Source organism: Frieseomelitta varia, unplaced genomic scaffold (genome assembly GCF_011392965.1).
Source record: "Frieseomelitta varia isolate USP_RPSP 00005682 unplaced genomic scaffold, Fvar_1.2 scaffold_281, whole genome shotgun sequence".
NCBI lineage: Eukaryota > Metazoa > Arthropoda > Insecta > Hymenoptera > Apidae > Frieseomelitta > Frieseomelitta varia.
The window spans coordinates 36,503-56,517 of record NW_025110014.1 but is presented as its reverse complement, the minus strand read 5'-3'; positions in this window follow the sequence as shown (position 1 = coordinate 56,517).

Here is a 20,015-nt window from a genome sequence, read left to right as displayed (position 1 = left end):
CATTTATTGAAAAACGATTCGATAACTTAAAAGCGGAACGATATATTTTTGCAAATCGAATTCGTCTCTTTGCGAGTCGAATTATACTTTTTGCAAAGAATCGAACATTGAGATGTTGTTATTCCACCAAATAAAAATAACGTAAGATTAGCGACGAGATACTTATTTAATACTAAATATTTAATTGAAAAACGATTCGATAACGGTCGAATGTGACGGAGAGACAGGTGGAGAGAGAGAGAGAGAAAGAGAATTGTCTCGAGAAAATCGACAGCAACGGATACGCATTTGACGACTAGAGGAGGCCACGGATCGATACCGTAGAAACTCGCGCGTTCGAAGAGGGGCGCCTTCCCTCCGCCTGGTCCACCTCCTCCGTCTCCGTCACCGTCTCCGTCTCCACCGCCGCCTCTTGCTCCAGCTTTTGCCACTGCGAACGTGCAACAAAGAGAGAGAAAGAGAGAGAAAACTTCGAGCAAGGCTTGCTGCGGAGGGAGGAAAAAGGCTGCGTGCGCTATAGAAGAAAAAGAGGGTAAGCAGGCCGAGCTCGAGAAGAAAGAATACGACGGGGGGAGTAAGGAGGAAAGGAGCGGACGAACGAAGAGTAACAGAGGAGAGCAGAGGTTCTCACCGAGAAGAAGGAGGTGAAGGAGAAGGGGAATACACCAGTTCTTCGAACGTCGTCCGCTCCTGACGACGTTAAAATTAAAATCTGGTCGACTGCTGTGCTCTCTCTCTCTCTCTCTCTCTCTCTCTTCTCTCTTTCTGCTCGGCCGATTTCACGGAGCCGAGCCCCGGGGACCGGGGCTCGGAAGATCCCTCGGATTCCGAAAAGGATCCGTTTTACTCTCCTCTTGCTCTCTGCTAGGCTACACGCCGCTGGTAGCCAAGGTAACCCAAGTGGCCCGAGCGGAGCAGCTCGAATTTTTCGGCCGCCGCAGGCCCGACAGACTCGCTACCACTTCCGTTCGCCCCCGCGCCCCATTATTTCTATCCTATTCGGTTCTAGAAAACCTGCCCGATCGCTCCGCCATTTGATTCGTGGAACCGGCGACGATGTATTCGCCTCGTGTATTCGTACACCGAATTCCACAGCGACTGCAACTCACTTCCAACACTTTGGAACACGCATTATTTCCATTAGCACTCTCGTGTTTCACGAATGTGCCAGGCAATGTGTGCCCAACGATGTTTGAAGATGCCGGTGGTTAAGCGATTTCAAGGGACGAGTGAATTTTACGCGCACTTTTCGTCCCTGTATCATATTTTACTCCCCCCGGTTTGTTTCTGTTGTATTAAGTTAATTGCAGTTATTAATCAATAACAATTGTAATTTACGATGGAAAGTGTTTTTCGTTTTGCAAAGACAAATGAATCTCTCTCTAGTCTTTTATCGCGTGGGGTGCACTACAATATTCTGTAACACGTTAGAAGATAAGGATTTCAGGTAATTTCTGAGATGAGTAATTATACGATTGTTTTTTTTTTACTTAATGTACAGAGTTATTGGTTCCATCAATTATATATTATACTGGCTTTGTGCCTAATTCCGTCTTTCGACATGGTTTCTAATTTTTTGTGGAACGTATCAGATGCTTTTCAAATGGAAATTCTGAGCATAGTAGAAGAAAATCAGGAAATTTGTCAAACCAAATCATTTCAAAAAGTACGTGTCGCAAATGAAACAAATTTGTGCGTAATTTTTGTATAAATTCGCAATTTTACTTAAATATATATATATCAATAAAATAATTATCAATAAATCTGTCAATAAAATAATCTAATTATCAATAAGTTTGCATGAATAAAATATTTTTTAGGTACATAAAAAGAACAAATAATATGACGTTTTCTCACTTTTTTTACACTAGAACTAAGGGGACGAAATTTGGAATATTTTTTTCTAACAAGTTAACTTTTTTCTAACTTAAAACTGCATCTTTTTACATATTAATTATCTTCCTTGTTTCTACAAACTTTTATGAAACATTAATTGAAAATCTCCATTGCTAAGCTTTTAAAATAATTATGCTAATTTTTTTTCGATTAAGAAGGTGATTCAATTTTAAACAAAAGCTAAAAATGCTTGGTGGACTTTTATGAAATATTATTTTAAAAATCTCTATTATTGACCTTTTATAATAATTATATCAATCTTCTTCAAATTACAAAAATGATTCAATTTTGAACAAATGCCAAAATGTTTAGAAGAGTGAAATTTGAAACGCTTTTTCCAATAAGTTAACCTAAAATATAAGCTAACCTTTTTCTGACCTAAAAACGTATCTTTTAATTTTACATATTAATTTTCTTCCTTGTTTCTACAAACTTTTACGAAACATTATTTTTAAAGCTCTCCATTACTAACATTTATAATAATTATATTAATCGTCTTCAAATTACAAAAATAATTCAATTTTGAAAAATTGCCAAAAGTGTTTAAAAGAGTGAAATTTGAAACGCTTTTTCCAATAAGCTAACTTAAAATATAAGCCAACCTTTTTCTAACCTAAAAACGCATCTTTTAATTTTACATATTAATTTTCTTCCTTGTTTCTACAAACTTAACATTATTTTTAAAGATCTCCATTACTAACATTTATAATAATTATATTAATCTTCTTCAAATTACAAAAATGATTCAATTTTGAAAAATTGCCAAAAGTGTTTAAAAGAATGAAATGTTTAAAGGAGTGAAATTTGAAACGCTTTTTCCAATAAGCTAACCTAAAATATAAGCCAACCTTTTTCTAACCTAAAAACGCATCTTTTAATTTTACATATTAATTTTCTTCCTTGTTTCTACAAACTTAACATTATTTTTAAAGATCTCCATTACTAACATTTATAATAATTATATTAATCTTCTTCAAATTACAAAAACGATTCAATTTTGAACAAATGCCAAAAATGTTTAGAAGAGCAAAATTTGTCCCTTTGCCCTGCGTTCGATAATTAAAAATTTACCGGAATCGTTCGATCGTATAACAATATACCTCCGAGTGAATGATCTAACAATAATCTATCTCTGTTATTTTCAATTTCCGTGGCGCGCACGCGTGCACGTTCGTACGAGGATGAAGCGTAAAAGCGTAACTTCGCCTGAAAACGGACGAATTCGGGCTAATTAAATTTTATCGCCACGGCGGAATCGCAATTTAGCAGGAGCTTTCATATTTTATCGTTGTATTATGTTTCATTCGGGAGACAGAGAAATTACCCCGATCAAAAATCATGTCCGCGGGCAATGGTTAATTTCCAGCGAGAGGCGGATTTTCGAATCCTTGGATGAAGTAGGAGAATATATCGTTCTGGCTTGATCCTGCGCGACGTGCAACGCCCAGCCTCGCTTTTAATTGGAACTGTGTAACAATTACCGGCAACGACTTCTTATTACCTCTCTCTCTCTCTCTCTCTCTCTCTCTCTCTCTCTCTCTCTCTCTCTCTCTCTCTCTCTCTCTCTCTCTCTCTCTCGCTTAATAAAGCGATACGATACACGCATTGGTTAACGAGCGTCTGCTCGAAGTTATGCAAATCCCTTCATTGTTTCTCTTCGTTATTCCATCCGATTATATAGCAGAATGTAAATACAAAAAAAAAAGAAAAAAAAAAAGAAAAAAAGAGAGGAGAAGTTAGTCGAGAGATATATCCTACTCCACGAGCGAATTATTCATCGAGCGAATCGAGACTATTATGCATACGTTATAGGAGAAGACTACTCGCGCGAGCAAATATTACAGTTTCAACACAACAATGCTGAAACTAATTCTCGTTACGATACTAGGAACTCTCTCTCTCTCCGCCGTAAATTAGATCTATATATGAGGCATGAAAGATAAACGAAGTAAGTTGTGCATCGATTACACGTACGTTCATCGGTGTAATTAAACTGACGGCGTTGCTAATTAAAAATAATGCAATTGCTAATTGGAGTTTGTTCGCTCAAACGAGCGAAATTGATTGGTTTCATTTTTCAAAAGCGTTCCTCGCGCTATTCGGGAAGTGTGACTAAATTGGAAATGCATTGATCACGTGTCAAATTAATGCCGCGAGTATTTATCTTGTCGCAGATTATTAATAATTATTCCGCCGATGAAAATGAGGACGTAAATATCTCCGTTATTCTCGCGTGTACGAGATATACGAAATTTCGACGAGACGAAAGGACTTTTTAATTGATGACACAACCAATGCCGATTCATGTTCATACTTGCGTAACAAAAAATACGGGAACAGCGTTTTCTGTTAACGAGAGAACGTATTACGTAGCCGATTCGTTACTCGAATCCAACGTTTCGTTGCAATTAATGTAACCCTTAGCCAGCTGCAGCAAATTGTCAAAATTTCATTTTTTCCTCGTCGAGTCACAATCAGCTGACAAGGAAGTTTGATAACTTTCTCTCGCCTCGACCGCCGAAATTTGTCATTTGTCAAGCTCGACAACTTGAGAAGCGTCAAGTTAGAGATCACGGCGAGACGAAGTGAAGAAAAGAAGGGGCAGAAAATATGCTGGATCTCGAGCTGGACTGTCGAGAATAAATGCGTGACGATGCAGATTTTCGAGAACTCCTTGAAATTCCGGCGGCAAGTAACGCCCGCATCTTAGCATTCAGCTCGTTTCTCGAAATTTATCGGGAGGCATGCGCGACACGACGTTCACAGTTTACGAGACGCGATCTATACACACTCAGGGCCCCGACGCAAATAATTAAAACACGCGAGCCGATTTTTTTTTTTTTCACGCGTTGCTCCAACGTGTACACACTGGCAATTGACTGCGGACCATAACGAGTGACCGAACCGTATACAATAATTCGTCGTTCTATCGTTTTCAACTCGTCGGTACAATACCACTGGATAGAAATTATTGAGAAGTAATCAATTTATTATTTGCTTTGCCTTGGGTTATACTTAAATATACTTAAAACCGAGAAAATATTGCAAATCTGGAACAAAAAATTCTCGACGTGCGCAAGAGGTTAAGGTAAATTAAGCAGATTAATGTACGACGATAAAATTCAATGTTCTTCTATGTGTTCATCATTGTTGTATAATTCATTTTTTATAATTCTTCGAAGTTCGATAATTTTTAAAACAATTTACATAATTTTTACAACGAAACAAACAAGACCATCTTTCTTTGACTTTAATCCTAATTTAACTTTGCATCTATGTTCGATTTTAATGTAAAATCGTTCAAGTTAATCACTTGCGCTGGCAACCGATTGCGGACCATAACGAGCGACCGAACCGTATACAACAATTCATCGCTTTCTGTTTCTTTTGAACACATATCGGTATGAGATATCACTGGATAGAAATTATTAAGAAGTAATAAACTTAATTAAGTGATAAATTAATTAATAAATTATTATTATTAATTAATAAATTAACTCAAAGACGTAATAAACTTATTGTTTGTTTCGCCTGGGTTACATTTATATATACTTGAAACTGAGACAATGTTGCAACTTTGGGACAAAAAATTCTCCACGTGCGCAAGAGATTGAGGTAGATTAAGCAGACTAATGTACGATGATAGAATTCAATGTTCTTCTATGTGTTCTTCATTATTGTTGTATAATTCATTTTTTATAATTCTTCGAAGTTCAATAATTTTTAAAACAATTTACATAATTTTTACAACGAAACAAACAAGACCATCTTTCTTTGACTTTAATCCTAATTTAACTTTGCATCTTTGTTCGATTTTAATGTAAAATCGTTCAAGTTAACCAGTTGCGCTGCCGACCGATTGCGGACCATAACGAGCGACCGAACCGTATACAACAATTCTTCGCTTTCTTTTCCTTTTGAACTCGTCGGTACGATATCACTGGATGGAAATTATTGGGAAGCAATAAATTTATTATTTGTTTTGCCTATTTTGTTTCATTTAAATATACTTGAACTGAGAAAATATTGCAATTTTTGGAGCAAAAAATTCTCGACTGCGTGAAGCGCAAAAGGTGAATAACGACACGCAAATAGAAAGCAATAGCGCACGCTTGTAGCAACGACAGCCTCGCTCCGGGTGCGGGTATAATTTGCGCGTGAATTCTTCTCATTCGCGTAATCATTGCAGCCTGAGAATGACACCGAGAGTGGTCACTCGCGATCGGTTATTACGGCTCGTTGAACGCGAGATCGGTGTGAAACTCGGCGGTTCAACAGCTGTTACTCGGCCCATTATCGAGGATTATCGATTATGGCAGGGATAACGCTCCTTCGAATCGAACGAGCCATCGCACGCTCTCCTTCGATCGGACCGTCAGCTTCGAATCCTCGAGTCGAGTTTCCAACGCAATTTCTTATGCAACTCGCATTTCCCAGAAATTTCAGAAAATTTAATTTTTTCGACGGCTTATAATTATGGTCGTCGTAGATTCGACGTGTTTGATCAAATTGCGATCGACGGGGTGTCAAATCGTCAGGGATCTGTCAAAATGTCGGAACTTGGAGAAAATGAGTAAAGTAGAAATGTCCTTCAGAGATTTGTTCGCTCTTGCCTCTCGTTTCTTTCTTTAGAGAAAGAAGAAAAGAGGCAAGACGACTCGACATCAGTTTTTAACACAAGAACTCTTAATATTAAGTCACGTTTGATATTTTTAAATTGCTAGTTAAATTGTAAAAAAAAGAAAAAAGAAAAAGAAATTGAAAAATAGGTTGGAGTGCAATGGTAAATTTTTATTTTCATTTTTCATAATTTTCTCAAACACCTGACCGAGTTTCTAATTGATTTCGAAATATCGTGACATCTCGAGATACAATTTTCTTCAACGCGCGAAACTTTTAAAATAATATCCAACGTGACGAACGAAGGTTCAAAGTGTTAAGACGCGGTGCAATTAATTCTTTTCCCACCCTTCTTCTTCTCGCGGGGATGATAATTTCACTTACCAGAGAAAAATCGACTGAAAAAAAAAAAATTGCAGCGATCTCTCTAACAGAATTAAAACTGACACCAAAGTTATCAGGTGTTCCTAACGAAATAAAAGTAGGCGAAGAATCCAGTGGTCGAGTTCCCCTCTCGAGCTGTCCCCTCCCCCCGCACTGGGCACTTTTTGTTCGCAAAAATGGGCGAATCCAATGTTCCGCGCGTCTTTCTAATTAGCCTAAAAACCGTGATTAACGAAAAAGCTCGGGGATCCGTGGCGATTGCGCGACGATGCTCCAGATTTCAAGCGGAACCAGCGAGGGGGAGGGGGGAGAGATAAAAGAGGGAAGGGAAAAGAAAGAAAGAAAAAATCGGAGGCCATCGTGTTCGTCTCCTCTTTTTTTCTTTTCTTTTCTTTTTTTTCTCTTTTTTTCTTTCTTTTCTCCCCTCTCTCTCTCTCTCTCTTTCTCTGTCGAGTTTTCACGCGTCTCAACGCCGTGCGTGAAAACTTACTGTTTCTCAGCACGCGACTTTCAACTGTCGCATTTTCGCGTTAGCCAATGTCTTAATTGAACGTCGCGCAACTTACCAGAGATTCGTACAGACTCGTTGTCACACGACCGACAAGAAAAGAAACGAGAGGAAATTCTACGATCGTATTCAAATTGGCGGCACGTAGGAACGGACGATGTTGTATTTGTCGACCTCATTATTCGAGATTCAAGCCAGTTTGTCTATTTTTCCTTTTTTTTTTTTCTTATTTCCATTATTTGAAGTCGTGTCAATCGCTTGTACTACGGGTTACTGGAACTAAATCTTACAATTTATCGTTAAGGTTAGACCAGTGGTTCCCAACCTTTTTTTTTTTTGGTTATGCCTTAGCATCTCTAAAATCTTGATAGCCCCATTTCTGTCTTGGTTATGCCTTAGCATCTCTAAAATCTTGATAGCCCCATGACAGTCACGTAATTCTTATTCTTCAAAAAGTGAATTTTTGTCGTGGAGGAGAAGCCTTTTAATTGATTTCAAGGTCTAAACAAGCTTCCAAGAAACACGGTATCCATGGAAGAAAAAAATTAAGAAATTTAAACTTTCATTTAAAGAAATGCAAAAAATTCACTGTAGTGAATTATAGCAAGTTGTTAGAGTTACTAGAATGAAGTAAGTAAATTATATATTTGACCACTGATTCCAATTGCTGTTAAAGATTATTTTTAAAATTCAAAATTTAATTTTTCTTACGCATAAATTATGACAATTTGACCACTGATTCCAATTGCTCTTAAAGATTATTTTTAAAATTCAAAATTAAATTTTTCTTACGCACGAATTATGACAATTTTATTATACATTAGCCATAGAATCAGAATACTTCAAAATTTCGCGGGATTAATATTTTTAATAGAATTAATATTTATTAATTATAGCATTATAATATTATTATTATTATATTATAATATAATATAATATAGCATTATAATATTATTATTATAATATTATAATATAATATTATTATTACAGCATTAATATTTATAATAGAAAAACATTTTCTCATTTGTGAAATGACTTTGTCAAAAACAACTTTCGAATTAATCGTTACCGAATTGGCTCGATATTCGATATTCAAATTAATCGTTACCGAATTGGCTCGATATTCGATATTCAAATTAATCGTTACCGAATTGGCTCGATATTCGATCGAGACTCAAAAAGATCTGACGATTTTTGGTCGCCAATTGGGACACCACGCACGGGGCTGTCGTACTTAAATGAAAATTCAAGCGTTCGACGTTTGTAGGAAATGCTGAAACTCAGCTCCGACGTGTATCGACACGCAGCTGCGCAACCACAACGGAATGCAGAAACAGTGTGCTCGAGCGAAACGCACCTGAGCAAGTATAGTAACCCAACGCCGATCCTCGATTGGCCCAATCAGATCCCTCGAGAGCCATCGCGGTTCGCGCTAATCGCGCTCTTCGTCTCCGAGAAATAAACAGCCGTTTCATCGTGTGATAACAAAGCTCAAGAACAGAACAGTGGTGGATCGTGCGTTTGAAAATGATCGTCTGTTGCTACTTAAAGGAGAGATGACGTGATTTGATGACAATTTTCTGTAGGGTGTATCAAACGTTTCTTCCCACCTGTTTCTCTTTTTTTTTTAAATAAAACATCGAAATACAAGAGGAAACTAATTTTATTAATTCTAAATTAATAAATATATACAACTATTATTTATTACGATTAGCGCAATCAAAGCGCTTGCTTCAACGACCCTTTTAACAACTGAACTTTTAATGTATTTACCACCGTCTCTCAATTTTCTTCTTTTCCTATCAGCCGATAGCTGTTCCACTCGTTTGAAAAGCGCGCGCCGCTACAGTTCTAGCCAGGATGTATTACTTCCTGCTTGCGTGTAGAATCTCGTCGTACTTTTATCCTCGGTAGACATTTGAAATTTCACCTAACCCAAACGAGATCTTAGAGCTCTCTTTGCTCGAAGCCGCAAGGAGGCTTATAAATCGGATTTAAAAGGGAAAGATGTGTAGCATAGAAATGTAAGACACAGAGATACGAGCATAGAAAATTATTAAAGTGGAATTTCGAAGTTTGTATTGATCTCGCGAAAATAATTGGAAGTGGACCGAGATCAATAGCCAATAATCGTTATACAGCACGGGGGAAAAAGCTGTTTCACAGCAGGAATATAAAATGGCCAATGCGAATCAACGATACTCACAACGACGCGAATAATTTCAGTTTATTACTTGAAACGAGACGAATTCTCGTAAGTATTATACTTACTGGCTGATAAAATAAAATTTCCTGAGGATTATATGGTCGTTCGTGTCTTGTGAAAAAATCTCGCGTGTCTTTGCGCAAAGAAAGTTTTCAACAACGCTAATAATAACAGATAATTCCAACGTTGGGCGCGAGAATGGGTACAATAATTACAGCATCGGTGCGAGACTTACATTTTTTTTTTTTTTTTGTTGCTTTAATTTAATCCTTCAGTCCGTGGAAACTTTTTCTTTTTTTTTTTGTATTGTTTGTTTCTACAAACGATTTTTTGTTGAAACAGTGAGCAAAGCATCGCTTCAAATAAAGTGGCACTTAGCATGAAATTTTCTCGACTATATTTCTTTAACATGTTACATCGTTCAAAGCAATCACCAAATAGTTAATGATAATTGATAATTTAATATTGTAATTTCAAAGAGAATAATTAATTTCAAACAGTTAATGATAATTAGTAATTATCTTTAATGTTATAATTTCAAGAAGAATCGTTTCCCTCCGCCATTTTGTCAACTTTCGTAAGAAGCAGTGAGAAGTTTCGTTTATTCCGAATTATTCCTACGAGCATCAATCAACTCGCCCTTAGGAGTTTCTTTCATTCTGTTCGTTTTCGTCACTGTAGCTCCTCTTTCATCACTCTAGTCGTCTGTTCGGTCATCAAACGTGTATAATAAATCCGAATTATTGGCTAGATTTCAAGCACGATGAAGGGAGACAGAGTGCAAAATAGGGGGATTAAACACATATCCTCCATTTCGCTAACAACATTAGTATTGAATCGCAGTTGAAGAGCTCGCTGATAAAATCCCCCCCCCCCCAAGTGTTCGATCTCGTCAGCGATTTTCGCGGAAATTCGCCCCCTTCTACCCCCCCCCCCCAAGCTCGTTAAAACTCTAATAAGCGGTGAAAAGCTCTCTCGGTCGGACGTGCCTCGGTGGAAAATTGAATTAGACTCGTTTAGAATTTTTATCAGCGTGCGTGTTTCACGCTGAAAAGAAAGTACCATACTTCACTCGCACCGTATTGATCCCACTTGTTCCGATTGCTTGCAAGGCACCGCGCTTCAGACTCGGACGGCCCCGTCTTTAATTGAACGATCCGGGGGGAAACCGTGTCGAAAGGCATCGTCTTCACGTCGATGGGTCCCCCTTCGAAATTTCACGCGTCCTCCGCGACGATTTAATTAAAAATCCGAGTTATCTCCACTCGCGAAAATCCAATTGGAGACGCGCGTTCTCCAATTAAAAGATTCTTCTTAGTTTTTTTCATCCTCGTGCCGAGGGTTTCCCTCCCACGTGCGTGGGATCATTATCATTTGTAGCACGTTCACGCGTTATCGAAAACGAACATCATGGTACGTTTCTCTGTGACGACCGTTCTGGCCGAGATCAATTATCACAATTTTTCTCCTTACTTCTTCTTAATATAATAACAATATGATGAAAAACACGACTGTACTAACGGGGCAACGCGTACAAAAATATTTCGAGAAAATTTTCTTCGCAACTAGAGAAGATTGAAGTTTCTACTCTCTAAAATCGTCACTTGAAACTCGTAAGATCTCTTACGATCATCGAATATTAGGATCAAAATTCAAGAAATTCGAATTTTCGATGTTTTAATAAAATTGCGTTCGAAGTTTAATCAAGAGTAAAGTAAACCTCCGACGACTAAAGTATGATATTTGTAGCAAAGAAATTAATAACAAGCGCAAGGTACAAGGAAAAGTTATAGTAAGTAATAAAGATCGCAACCTTCTGTCAATTATATATTTTATTAAATGTAATTATTAAATATATTTTATTCAATATTATTAAATATATATATTAAATATATTATAATATTATATAATATTATAATATAATTATATTAATATATTATATAATATTACATATTATATGTAAATATTAAATATATTATAATATTATATAATATTATATAATAATTATATTAATATATTATATATTATATTTAAATATTAAATATAATATTCAATATTATTAAATATAATATTATATAATATTATATGTTTCAAATCGATATTAACCACTCGAGTATCTAAAAAATACCCTGTTAATAAACATACGAAATTCCCGTACAGAAAATTATCAATTGGTCATTTTGACCACTTCGGTGGTTCTAGTATCATAAATTGAACCTCGGTTGAAAAGCTACAGCTAACTGAAAGTTACCTGAAAACGTGGAGTGCGACGGTTCGCAAGAAAACGCACTGGTATCTTGCATTAAACGAATTAAAATGCCGAAAAGGGAAACAAAAGCGAGAGCGTGTACGTACAACTTGAAAGAGCCTTTCTTTTTTCGCGGGCAAATGTTAACACCGCATCGCACCATGCCGACCGTTCGTTCTGACCCATTTTCCCAGTTATGCCGGAAACCGTAAATTTCACGTGGCACTGGAAACGCGTCAAGGTCCTTTGGAACACCGGCCGAATAAAAAGAGAGACACGTGCGCGAAACGGGAGTATCAACGAGCTTGTTAAGCGACGAGATCGAAGATGGCGCGTGTCACCGCGGTCCCCTTGTTGATCATTTTCCGGAAACGCGTGTAAAATTCATACGTTTCACAACTAAAGACCCTTCTCTGTTCGACGTATTATTATTTTATTGTATCGATACGGATACTTTGTAAGATAACGTATGCGTATGTGTATGTTCTCTACGAAAGCGTGACGTGAAAATACGCGCTTCTAAGCGCAAGCTGGGATTATTAATCGCGTTGTTAACCGTTGTGTGCATCGCGTCGATGATTCACGATCATTGTCGCGAGATAAAGGTTTCGTTGGACGAGCGAAAGTCGATGATGTCACGGCTACTTTTTCATTGCGCCGCTGAACGCGAGAAGTAAGACACGCGAACTGTAAATCTCGATGTGAAACATACCGGTGAGTAGGCAATATCGGTACGCAATATGCGAACTATCATTTCTTTCGTTTCAGACCTTGTGCAAGCGCGAGCGTCATTGAATGCTGCAGATACCATATATCGTTTAATTCGTTTTCGTACAACGTAAAAAAAAAAAAAAATTAAAGAATTGAAGGTCATCTTCAACTTCAGTTCTCAAAAAGACACCAAGATCGGAATAAATTTTTATGCAATTTTTACACGTTACGAAAAATAGTACAACTTTGTCCGCTTTCATTTTTCCATGGACAGTGAATCTATGAACATTCTGTACAGTCAATCCCCTTGTAACACGATGCAAAAATTTCTCTCCTGATAACATACAACACGATTTCCACCACATAGCACGAATTTTTATTCATCCATCACGCTTATGTACCTTTCAGTTTCTCGTAACGCAACACACCAAACGAAATAATCGTGTATTACACTGACGGTGTCTCATATTGTGTCAACGAAACTACTAGAGGAAAGAAGATACAAAATTTCTTCACACTGTAAACAATCTTGCGATAAAATCGCTATATTTTTCTCAACTTACTTTTTCTCAACGATACGATCCGTTTCAGAAGTTCCGAGAGCCTCGCTACGCTACCGGTATCGGTATCGGTACAGAAGACGAAAACGCGTCGATAACGTTCTAACCAGTTTCAACGAACGAGCGAGAGAAATGCTCGTTTGAGGCGATTTTCAGGGGACAACGGGGCAAATTCAGCTCGGAGACGCGTCCGTCCGTCCCGCGGTTGCAATTAACAACCGGCTGATATAATTACAATCCGAAATAATGGAATTCTGAACTAGTTCCTCCTCCGTAGGTAAGGTAGGGAAAAGGGGGGAACGCGCGAGTTAACCTTTCGCGCTGAAACGGACGTGCCACGCACATTTTCTCAGTTTTAAGTATATTGAAATATAACCCGGGCAAAACAAATAATAAATTTATTACTTCTTAGTAATTTCTATCCAGTGATATGCCGATGAATTCAAAAAACAAGACGAATTATTGTATACGGTTTGGTCGCTAGTTATGGTCCGTGAACTAGTTACTAGCGCAAGAGGTTAACGCGGTCCCAAATGGTTGCACGTACACATAAACACACAGGCAGGCAGAGGACACGTATATCCCTCTAACACGTATTCCACCATTACCGACGGTAATTCACAGTTTGTAACTGAGCGTGGTGGTGGCCACGGTGATGCTCAGTCGCGCAACGATGCGATGGAATTTCGAACCTATTCGTATGCGATTCTGCATAGAAACTACCCCCCTCTCTACCCCACCCCCCTTAATCCATTGTTAGGCACGAACGTTTCCTCGAACGTAGTTTTCATTGATAATTCGACTCGCCGCGGAGCAAACTGTCAAGCGCGAAATTACACGTATGCTAGTAGCTTCCGAGGGAGGCTTAACGTCGCGCAATGCGAACGAATCGGAGGGCCCGCATTGGCGCAGGACGAAACGTACGCGCGAGTTTCTTGCACAAAGCGCGCTTCAAAAAAGTTCCAATAACACGCCACTGCGAGATAACACACGGGGGAAACTTCAGAACGGCTAGACTTCGGAACAGCAGGTTCCGCGCGAACGAAAATTATGCGAGTGGAAGCTTGATTGTGAGCGAAATGAGCAATTGTGAAAAGTTCCGAGAATGGTTCTGGCAATAACTGTGCTACGAGACGCTCGGTGTTTGAATGTTTTGATTTCATTAATGAAACCACAGAGTACAAATAGGATTCACCTGCGTGAAGTTCGTTGTGGGTGAAAAATGAAATGGTCACGAAATATATATATATATAAATTTTTGATTGAATGGAAGATGGCAATTTTGGACACCCTTTTTCCATTTACTTTTTTTAACGGTTTTTTCTTGAAAAATGTTCAAAAATATATGTCGTAATATATATATATATAATTTAGAAACTTTGTGAACTTTATTTTTACAAGAATATATATTATTAATGAAATGAAGTCATAAACAAAATTTTCAGCAGCTATGTAAATGTTATATTTTTAACGATAATTATTTTCTAATTATTTTCAATAATTTTTGTAAATTTGCTCCATTTTTTTGTCAATATCTTTCTAAACTAGAGGCATATCCTACAATAGTGGAAATTTCGTTGCCTGTTGCCAGAAACAAAAGATTCGTTAGCTTTGTTACATTTACATACAATTTACGCAATTGAATTTACAATTTATATACAACTTATGCGATTGAATTTTAAATTTTAAATTCATTTTTTCTTTCTTTTTTCACTTTGGGATCACTTACTTCAACGATTTGCAATGATTTAGAGAAGGACGTTCCTTGAAAAACAGTTTTTTCACGTTTAACATAATTATATTCTATAGAAGTGTCCTATATATCCCGTTAAATTTTTTACTTTTTCTATCCAATTGTTGCGACATAAGATTTATAAAGTCAGATCCACAGATTCTAGAAAATGCAATATTCAACGCCCATATTCAATCTGCAATTTATAATATTTAGAGTAATTTTGTAGATTTACAGTGTTGCGGTTTAATGTTGGTACACGAATAAAAGTTTGTGCTCTTTATCGTACAAATTTTCTCCTATTCCTTTGCACTCTAACTCCTCTGACGGAACTTTTGTACTTTCGTCGATAGTTTTAGTATTTAAAAGAACAACTGTTTCACTTGTGCACTTCAAACGAATGCCCCTCATGATCATCGACAAACGTCGCTTCAGCCGTTACCGGACGGTGAGTTCCATTTAAGGGCGCGAAAGTTCGAAAATTTGAAACTTCGATGTACACCTGGAAGTTTACGAAAATTTGCAAGTTTAACGAATTTTAATCTCGCGAGTTGAAAAGTCAGAGCTTAAGATAGCTCTCGTGGAACGTGAGACTTAGGGAAAAAAAAAAAAAGAAAAGAAATATTCTTCGAAGTTCATCGAAGATGAAGGCTGTTGCAAGTTTCGCAAACTTTGTATCACCGCGTCGCGTATATATTATCATCGTGTAAGTCACGCGCGCGTCGAAGTTGCGTGTTAGGAATCGCGTTAAGCTCATTTACGTTGAATGAAATCCGCGGCGAATTTCATTCGACGTTCACTACGGCAAACGAGGAAAATCGTTTCGCCAATTTACGATTTACCGAACCATCTCTCATGCGAACACCACCGTACGAACGAACGTACGTTCCCACGCGCGATGTTTCCCTCTTTGTTCAATTCAACTCGAACCTCGTTCCACCCGTGTGTTTCGCTCTTATTTCACTCAACAGATACTTATCGCGTTCGAAATAACGATCGCTTCGCTTCGGCCGCGCCGCGTGCATTAAAATATCTCCCGAGCTCCTTGCTATATTAAACCATCACAACTATTGTAATCCGTGATCGCAACGCAACACCCACGCAACGTCCAGTTTAAAACACAAACCCCGGCGGTGAGTGACGCCAGTTTCCATCGAGAACAATCGGACGACTCGACAGTCGATCAGATTTATCACCAGCGTGTATTCCGATCACGAGACTCGCAATCAGAGAAAGAGAGAGAGAGAGAGAGAGGGAGACACTTTCTGTTTGAGAGATATCTTTCGCAACGAGATATAGGTGATATAGATAGATCGAGTTAACCAACATACGACACGTACCTGTACACTTCCATCGCTCGATTCCATCCGATTTTCACCGACCGCCAGAAAGATGTTTGCCAAAAGTCGATGTTGACGTTGACACGCGTTCTCTCGTAAATAAGGTGCTTGACCGAAGGGTCCTTCTCGTCTGGTAGCGAGGAGGAGGAGGAGGGGAGGAAAAAAGCGCAGGAGAGGAGAAGAGTAGACTTTGTGCCCAGGGTACACACATACACACTGTGTGTGGACAGTCTTCTCGAGGAGCAGGAGATTCGTCGTGCGAGACACGGAGAGGCCAGAGACTGCGGAGGAGCCAATAGGCTGGTCTGACCTGCCTCAAAATCAAGTATGGCCAACGTGCGTGAAACGCGCGAGCGCGTACACCCGGCGACCGTTTCTTTCGGAAGGGAATCACGTTCTGCCGAGGGTTGGACGTTTTCTCCGGCTAAAATGCGAAACCGGTATATAGCTGAGCTCTTCTCTCCTGACCCTTGGCGCGTCCTGCGTTTCGTAGCCGTGCCGAAGGAAGAAGGGCCAAGGTAAAGGAGGAGAAGTCTAGGAGAAGGCGAGAAGAGAGGACAGAGATCCACGGAGGAATAGACGTTTGGATGTTGCCGAAAATTTTCGAGAGAAGAGCGATAGATATTCGTTCGATCGGATCGACACTAGAACTACCAAAATGGACAAAATGACCAATTTCTAATTTTCGTTAGATCACATTTATTTTAGATCGAAAGTCGGTGGGTATTTAATGATTTAAATAATTTCTCGTAAAATATACGAATAGAAGCTTGTATATTTCGTTGTATTATGAAGTATATATATATAATATTTATATATTGTATATGTATATTTATATATTGTATTAATATTTTAGAAATATAATATTTATATTATATTTATATTATTTATATTATATTATAAATATTATATTTTTGTATTATAAAGTGTGTATATATATATATATATATATATTATATTAGGTAATATTGTATTATAATAATATTATACAATATTACTTATTAAGTAATATTATATTATACTTATTGTATTATACTCTATTTTTTGTCTTTGATATCTCTGATGGGAATTTTATGTTTCAATCATCGATAATTCTGGTGTTAGAGTTCTAGTCGACATTCGTACATAGCTTTTACGAATATATCGTGAATTATACATTGTAGGTCATGTTCGAGTGAATAACTTGTTGCGATCGTTTATATATTGAAAATGACGTTGATCTATAGAATTCTTTATATAATACAGAATTCCTTATATAACACGGAAAATACGTTTCGAATTAATTCCGAGTTACAACCAAGAGTGCAAAAAGTTTTAACTAGATAGTTTTTTTTTTAATAATAATATATTTTTTTAATAATACTATTTTAAATAAAATAGAAAATAATATTCTTAAGTGTCATGAATGATACAAATCATCTTTCTGATCATCCAAGTGAATAATTTTTTTTTTAACAAAACAGAAAATAGTACGCATAAATGATATGAACGATACAATTCTTCTGTGCAAATTTTGCGGAAATTTTGTTCGAAAAAAAAAAAAAGTCATGACTGGAAAATATTATTTCTTATATCTGACGTTAAAAATACCGAGATAAGAAAGATTGCTTTACTGAAATGACAGACCAATTAAAGCAAATTACATTTTTCAAGTAACACAACTAATTTTATAGTTCAGAAATAACTGTTCCACGAACGAGTCCTCCTTATCGCACAGCAGTTAACGCAAAATCGTTTTTGAGTCAACAGAGAAAAATAAAAAAAGCGAATCATTTTCAGCAGTTTTTTTTTTTTTAATTGCGTCAAATACGAAAAAAGCGGAAAGACGCAATTTTCAATTGGCGTTATAGAAGAACCGCGTCCTACTGCGTTTGACACGCGCGCCATTAGAAACCTGTATAATACCACCGCCCTACAAAAGCACATTACAAGATCTAAGTCGACCGATTGGGGTCTTATGTATTCCAGCAAGACCCCAAGGGGTGGCTCGAAACAGGGGATTGTCAACGGTCGTGGTACACCCAAACAACGGCCCTCGGTACGCCGATATCTCGACCCTGAGCGTACACCAGAATCCAACTGACCTACCTTAAAATCCACTCGAGCTAAAGCGTGCGCAAACACGCCACCAAGCAGCCCAATATATCTGATTACCGATTGCCAATCGCAAGCACACCGCGCCGCGTATCGCCCCGATGTTCGACTCGACGCCAGATCCAAAACGAGCAAGAGGACAGAATTTCTTAAAAATATTTTTGCAAAGTTCGTAAAATTTGTAAATTTGTAAAATTCGTAAACTTGTAAAATTTGTAAATTTGTAAAATTCGTAAATTTGTGAAAACTTGTAAATTTGTAAAATTCGTAAATTTGTAAAATCCATAAACTTGTAAAATTCGTAAATTTGTAAAATTCGTAAACTTGTAAAATTCGTAATTTATAAAATTAATAAAATTCGTAAATTTGTAAAATTTGCAAAAATAGGTGAAAAATTGTAAAATTGTAAAATTCATAACAATTGTGAAAATTCGTAAAATTTATAAATTATGACATTTATAATTTATGACATTTGTAAAATTTATGACTGTAAAATTTATGACATTTGTAAAATTTATAACATTTGTAAAAATAGGTGAAAAATTTTAAAATTTGTAAAATTTATAATAATTGTGAAAATTCGTAAAATTTATAAAATTTATAACATTTGTAAAATTTATAAAATTTATAACATTTGTAAAATTTGTAAAATTTATAAAATTTGTAAGAATTAAAATCGCACGTGAAACGACAACGAGAACAATTACGATCGCGAACACGAGATAACTTGTGCAATGAGACCGATAAGCGAAGAAGCGACGAGGAGAGCGACGACGGATTATAATAAAGAGTAAACTAGCGGAGGCCGATGATTAGAATAATGGCGACGACAACGGGGGAATAACGAGGAGAACGTCGGAACGACGAGAAAGCCCGAGCTACGGCGATAGCAAGGTGACGAAGGCGATCGCGACGAAAGGAGTAACAATGAAGACGCAGATTACAATACTGATAACTATGGAGATAACGATCGCAACAATAGCGGTGACAGAGACGATGACGTCGGGAGAAGCTAGACGTCGAACACGTTAGGAACGACGACGACGACGATGCAAGTACGAAGAATTCCGATGACTTCACTTCGCATCGATTTTCATCGATTGTACACAGCAATGTAAATGTATGTATTTACGCCGTCGATAAAATAGAACGAAATAGCAATTTTGCAACTATGAATGTTAATTATGTTAATTATGTTAATTCTGTTAATTCTGTTAAGAAGAAACGAAAAAAAATTTATTAACGAAAGATTATGAGAGGTGGTAGAGAGTCTGTTTCTAAATATATGTACAAGGTGGGCCAAAAATTTTCTTCCCACCTATTTTTTTTGTGATTAATGATCAAAATATAAGAAAAATCTAATTTCGTTAATTTGATAAATTAAATTTAAGTTCAAAGAATTTTTCTATTACGTTTTAAAAACTACTTCTTTCAGATGTTAAAAGAAATATATATAATCAAAATAATTACTGGTTTATTTCAGTAGAAAATGATTTTTGGCCTACCCTGTATTTCTGGCGAGAGAGAAGTATTTTTCTGACGAAAAATGACAAGTAGAAATGGAAGAACGACGCACAGTGGACCGGATCGAAAATTGTCACGCGACATTTTTGAATAACTTTTAACTCACAAAAGATATCGTAACAAATATTTGTAAAAAAAATATTCCTCTCAAATGATATACAACGTGATATATTTCACATTCGTTTAATCACT